Consider the following 6,428-nt stretch of genomic DNA (forward strand, 5'->3'; position numbering starts at 1 on the left):
TCTTCTTTAACGAGTAGAAGAGGAAAATGGTCACTCCCACAGAGATCGTTGTGGGTGGACATTTTCAGCTTTGGGGCTAGACTTCTCGAGCATAGACAAAGATCTATTGCTGAGAATTCCCCATTGAAGCTGTTAAAGCGGGTTTTTTCGCCGCTATTTAATAAAAACAGGTTAAAATCCTCAATAAAGTTGGATAAAATTCGACCTCTCCTATTGCTTTGGGTTTCTGGCCCTCCCCAGAGAGGATCATGGGCATTAAAATCTCCCATCAAAATGAACGGCTGAGGAAGCTGGTGGACAAGGGCTTCAAGGTTCAGGCGGGTCACCGGTGCACCCTCTGGCAGATACACGTTGCATAACGTCATCCTCTCAGGGGTATGCACCGTGACAGCGACGGCCTGGAATGGAGAGTTCAGTTGGACTCGCGAGGTGTAAAGGGCCTCACGGGCCGCAACTGCTACTCCCCCTTGGGCTCGTTGGCCACTTAGGTCATCCATTCTAAAAACAGTGAACCCCTTCAGAATACCCTTATCTTCAGCCTTAAAATGGGTCTCTTGGAGACAAATACAAGAGGGTTTAAAATCTTGGATTAAAATGGCCAGCTCCTCCTTGTGCCGATAAAAACCATTGCAGTTCCACTGCAGAATGGAACACATTTAAAATGTTAAATTAAAATAAATAAATAAATAAATATATAAATAAATAAGTTGACTAAAAAGGGAGATGACCAACTCTATTGAGGTTATCGCTTGAAGCGATGTTTCCTCTTCCACTCGTTTGCGAAGACCTCTGTATCAGAGATACTCTGGTCCTCTTCAATTACCTCCGGCCTCTTTGGCTTCACTGGAGGCGGCGGGGAAGGTGTATTCTCACGCCCTTTTGGCGTGTTCCCCTTGGTGGTTTTTAGTGGGCTCTTCTTTGAAGGGCCCACAGGAGTAGGTGGCTCCTTGTCCACCTTACTCTTTCCATCCTTCACCCTTTTGGGTTTAGGCACTTGCGTGTTTTCCAGTGGGGATTCTTTCTGTATCTCCGTCTGCGTGGCGATGGTACACTTTACACATGGCGTGGTTACAACGGAAGCAAAGGACCGGGAGAAAGTTGGGGCGATTAGCGCCCTGTATTTCCTCCTCGCTTCCGCATATGGGATTTTTCCAGTGTTTTAATCTCCATGACTTTCCTTTCTTCTTTCATCTTCGGGCAATCACGAGAGTACACTGGGTGTGTACCCTCGCAATTCACACAAAGAGGTTCCGAAGAGCACTCTTTATCCTCGTGCGCGTCTTTGCCACAGCGCGGGCAGGTGGCCTTGCCCTCGCAGCGCGACGCGACATGGCCGAACCGTTGGCATTTGAAACAACGCACGGGATTCGGGATGAATGGCCTCACTGGTACCGATTCATAGCCCACAAACACCTTGTCGGGTAGTCTATCACGCGCAAACGTCAAGATCACGGAGGTGCTGTTCACGTTTTCTCCGTTGCGCCTCGTGGTGAGTCGACGACAATCAGTCACTCCCTGAGAGAACATTTCTCTCTTGATTTCTTCGATGTCCACGTATAGGAGGTCGTAGTGACTGATGACTCCCCGACAGGTGTTAAGAGTGCGGTGCACCTCCACCTTAATCGGAATGTCATGGAGCATTCCCATAGCAAGCAATTTTTCGCTCTGTGTGTCGTTCAGGGTCTCTATAAGTAGTGTACCATCCCTGAGCTTCTTCACGCTCTTTGGGTCCCCAGGCACAATCTGTGACAACACTCTGCGAATTAAGAAGGGAGAAACCTTTTTCAAGGTCTCACCTTCCTTTGCACAAGACATAATTAAATAGCGCTTACATGCGCCGATACACTTTTCTCCCCCGCCGGTGTCCGGACGGGATCTTTTTAGTGGTGGAAAGGGTTTTTCCTCCATAATAAGAGATGATTCGTCCCTCGGCCTCCCCACCCGCCACGGAGCCACACCTTTGGGACGCCACTCCGCCAAACCGGAGCGGTCGCCAGGGCTAACTCGAGGGATATAGCGCTTCTGGAGTGGTTGTCTGTTTCGGGGTGGATCTTCGGTGCAGGGGCCCACCAAAACCCTTACATCTCCGACCTCCCTACGCAGACCCCCACAACCTTGGCACTCGCCACCGGAGCGAAAACGCGACGGAAGCCGATTGACCGGGAGTGGCTAGCTCCCGGCCTCCCGTTTACGCGAAATCCGGGGCCGAAGAGGGATATCGCTCTCCGGTCCATGCAGGGCATCCGAAACCCTGCTGGGAACCAGAGAGATCACCCTCCAGGATCCCCTTCTCTCCCTTACGGGTCTCCAGGCACGGCAAACACCTGGGCGGATCGCAGGCCAGATGGTATGGCCGCTCACAGACAGTGGATCCACAGCACTGTCCGGACGCATCCCTTGCTGGCTTGGGGTTTGTTTTCGGGGTTTTCTCCCCGCCCTTTTAGTCGCCTCTTACGACAAGCAGGGATACTGCGGGAGTATTCTCTATCCCCCTACCCGCGGGGGGGACGTAAAACTTATGTTCCTTTTAAACTAGGAATAAGTAAACAAATAAATACGAATAAATATATAAATAAATAAAATAAACAAAAAAAAAAGGAAAATGCTAAAATCAAAAGCATTAAAATTATGAGCTCCAAAGCTAAAGCTGCCCCATTAAACCGGTTGACCTTAAAAAACTTAAGACTCGGTTAATAGACCCAGAGTCATCCCCTAAAATATTTTTTAAGTCTCCCCTTATCTTCAACATGTCTCTGGCCCTTTGGTATGTTGTGCATTCCGTCAGGATATGTTTTATCGTCAGGGGTTGGAAACACTCATTGCAGCGGGGCTGTTCTTTTACCTCCGAAAAGAGGTACGAATGAGTGAGGGCAGAGTGTCCTATTCTCATGCGCGTAATCATGACCTCTTCCCTCCGAATGCTCCGGATGGAAGAGGACCATGGGGAAACGACCGGTTTTATTGCCCTGAGTTTATTATTTTGCAGAGACTGCCAAGTCTCCTTCCACTGATGCAGGACCGAGTTCCGCAAGGCGGCCTTCACGTCCTCCATTGGAACCAAGGTGGAGTCGGTCTCGGGTTGTCGAAGGGCATCCTTCGCTGCCTGGTCAGCTTTTTCGTTGCCTCTTATGCCGACGTGACCAGGAGTCCATATAAAGGAGACCCTGTTCCCCTTTCTCTGAAGGGACAACAGGGTATAATGGATCTCCTGGACTATCGGGTGCACAGGTGCAAAGACCGATAAAGATTTTAGGGCGCTCAACGAGTCGGTGCAGATGAGGAAAGAGCCATTGCTTTCTTTTATTTCTCCTAGGGCCGTCCTTATGGCTGACAGCTCGGCTGTGAAAATGCTGCAAGAAGTGTGCAGTTTTTTCCTCACGACTCCATGGTAGTGAGAAACGACCGCATAGGCACATGCAGATTCTGACTTTGACCCGTCGGTGTAGACTGGGACGAAGTCAGAAAGTGAGCTGAGGACGGCACTAAAGAGCTGCTGGTATTCGGAATCGGTCGTCTTGGCTTTGCGGCGTGCACTGGCAATGAGTTTAATATCCGGCATTGGTGTTAACCAAGGCGGATACTTAGCATAGGAGACGGGGCATATTTGAGGAAATGTAAAATTTACCTCATTAATAAAATCATTAAAACGAACGGCAAAGGGCCTAGTTGCCCTTCTCCGCCTGTTAAATAAGTCTAAAAACCGTTGGTTAAAAACTATGTTAAAACAAGGGTGGATTGTCTCTGACAAAATTTTACAGGCATAGTTGCCCATTAAAATCATCCTGCGGGTTTCCAACGGAGGCTCCCCTGCGTCTGCAAGTAAGCTTGGGACTGGGCTTGTTCTAAATGCCCCGGTGGCCAACCGTATCCCAGCATTGTGGACACATGTGAGTGGTCTCAAGTAAGACTCTCGTCCTGAGGAATACACTATGGAACCATAGTCCAGTTTGGATCGCACCAAGCCTCTGTACAATAAAAGCACGGTGGTGCGGTCTGCTCCCCAAGTGGAGTGAGTTAAAAACTTTAAAACGTTGAGGGTTTGGCGACACCTCTCGCGTAACACGCGGATATGCTCCCGCCAGTTCAGCTTTTGGTCCAGGATCATGCCGAGAAAGCGGACGGACTCCACAAATGGAAGAATCCTACCCAACAGGGTTAGGGTCGGGGTAACGTGGTAACCGCGAAGACGGTGAAAGTGCACGCATTTCGTTTTCTCCATGGAGAAACGAAATCCGTTCTTTCGCGACCACTCTCCCAGTTTGTTTAGAGTCACCTGGGCTTGCCTGGAAGCGTTTGGCAGTCGTGTCGACCGGCAAAATATGGCTAAGTCGTCCACATAGAGCGATGCCATCACCGGGGCATTGATGCATTCCACCACGTCGTTGATGGCGATGGCAAATAACGTCACGCTCAGTACTGAACCCTGGGGTACCCCGTTCTCCTGTGTAAAAGATCGGGATAAGTGCTTCCCAGTCCTTACTTTAAAAAGGCGGTTAGTTAAAAAATTCCTGATAAATAGGGCCATGTTGCCTCTAAATCCCCACTTGTGGAGCGTGTTGAGGATTCTCCATCGCCACACACTATCATAGGCCTTCTCCAGGTCGAAAAAGACTGCTATGACGTGTTGACGGTGGAGAAAGGCTTCCTGGATGAAGTTCTCAGTGCGAACCAGATGGTCTGTCGTGGACCTGCAACGCCGAAAGCCGCACTGAGCGTCGGAGAGCAGGTGTCGACTCTCCAAGCACCACATGAGACGTCGGTTTACCATCCGTTCCATCACCTTGCACAAGCAGCTGGTGAGAGATATGGGACGGTAGTTGTTCGGGTCATTTTTGTCCTTGCCCTGTTTTGGGATTGGTATCACGATGGACTCTCGCCAGGCATTTGGAAAACTGCCCTCGTTCCAAAGTTGGTTGAGGGTATTTAGGACTTCCCCAATCGCAGTTTCCGGAATGTTCCGGAGAAATGCGTTGTGGATTTCGTCCGCCCCTGGCGAGGTGTAATGGGAGTCTTCGATGGCGGATTTAAGCTCCCAGGACGTGAAAGGCTCATTGTAATATTCGCTTGTAGGACCTGCACCGAAATTGAGAGGGACTCTCTCGCATCGCCTCTTCAGGTTCGCAAAGTCCGCGGCATAGCCCTCGTCACTGCTATTGGCCGCGAACTGACTGGCAAATATGTTGCTTATTTCGGCAGGTGAATTAACCACCCGGCCAGCAACAAGCAATGGCGAGATGACAAATGAGCCCTTGGACCCGGAGATTTTCTTCACTTTGTCCCATACCTGACCAAGCGGCGTGCGATGGTTGATGGTAGAGACGTATTCTATCCAGGAAGCCCTCTTGGCCTCCTTCACGGCCCTTCGAGCTCGCGCTCTCAGGCGGCGGTACGATGCCAGATTAGTTGCCGTGGGATATTTTCTAAAAATATTCAATGCTTTTTTCCTCGCCCGAATCGCCCGGTCGCATTCCCCGTTCCACCAAGGGACAGGAGCTCGATTAATGTTCCCGGACGTACGAGGGATACTTTTGGTAGCTGCCGCCAACAGCGTTGAACTTAGTTTATCGACGTTGTGCAACGCGTCGAAACTTGCGTCGTGTTTATATGTAAACGTGCGCTTGAAAAGTGGCCAGTCCGCACGGTTAATACGCCACTTTTCCGGAGGTTTTGAAATGGTGGGCGAAGAGTCTTCTTTAACGAGTAGAAGAGGAAAATGGTCACTCCCACAGAGATCGTTGTGGGTGGACATTTTCAGCTTTGGGGCTAGACTTCTCGAGCATAGACAAAGATCTATTGCTGAGAATTCCCCATTGAAGCTGTTAAACCGGGTTTTTTCGCCGCTATTTAATAAAAACAGGTTAAAATCCTCAATAAAGTTGGATAATATTCGACCTCTCCTATTGCTTTGGGTTTCTGGCCCTCCCCAGAGAGGATCATGGGCATTAAAATCTCCCATCAAAATGAACGGCTGAGGAAGCTGGTGGACAAGGGCTTCAAGGTTCAGGCGGGTCACCGGTGCACCCTCTGGCAGATACACGTTGCATAACGTCATCCTCTCAGGGGTATGCACCGTGACAGCGACGGCCTGGAATGGAGAGTTCAGTTGGACTCGCGAGGTGTAAAGGGCCTCACGGGCCGCAACTGCTACTCCCCCTTGGGCTCGTTGGCCACTTAGGTCATCCGTTCTAAAAACAGTGAACCCCTTCAGAATACCCTTATCTTCAGCCTTAAAATGGGTCTCTTGGAGACAAATACAAGAGGGTTTAAAATCTTGGATTAAAATGGCCAGCTCCTCCTTGTGCCGATAAAAGCCATTGCATTTCCACTGCAGAATGGAACACATTTAAAGTGTTAAATTAGAATAAATAGATAAATAAATATATAAATAAAAGAGATGACTAAAAAGGGAGATGACCAACTCTATTGAG

This window comes from Hetaerina americana, unplaced genomic scaffold (genome assembly GCF_022747635.1).
Source record: "Hetaerina americana unplaced genomic scaffold, ioHetAmer1.1.p SCAF_20, whole genome shotgun sequence".
In the NCBI taxonomy this organism is placed as follows: Eukaryota; Metazoa; Arthropoda; class Insecta; order Odonata; family Calopterygidae; genus Hetaerina; species Hetaerina americana.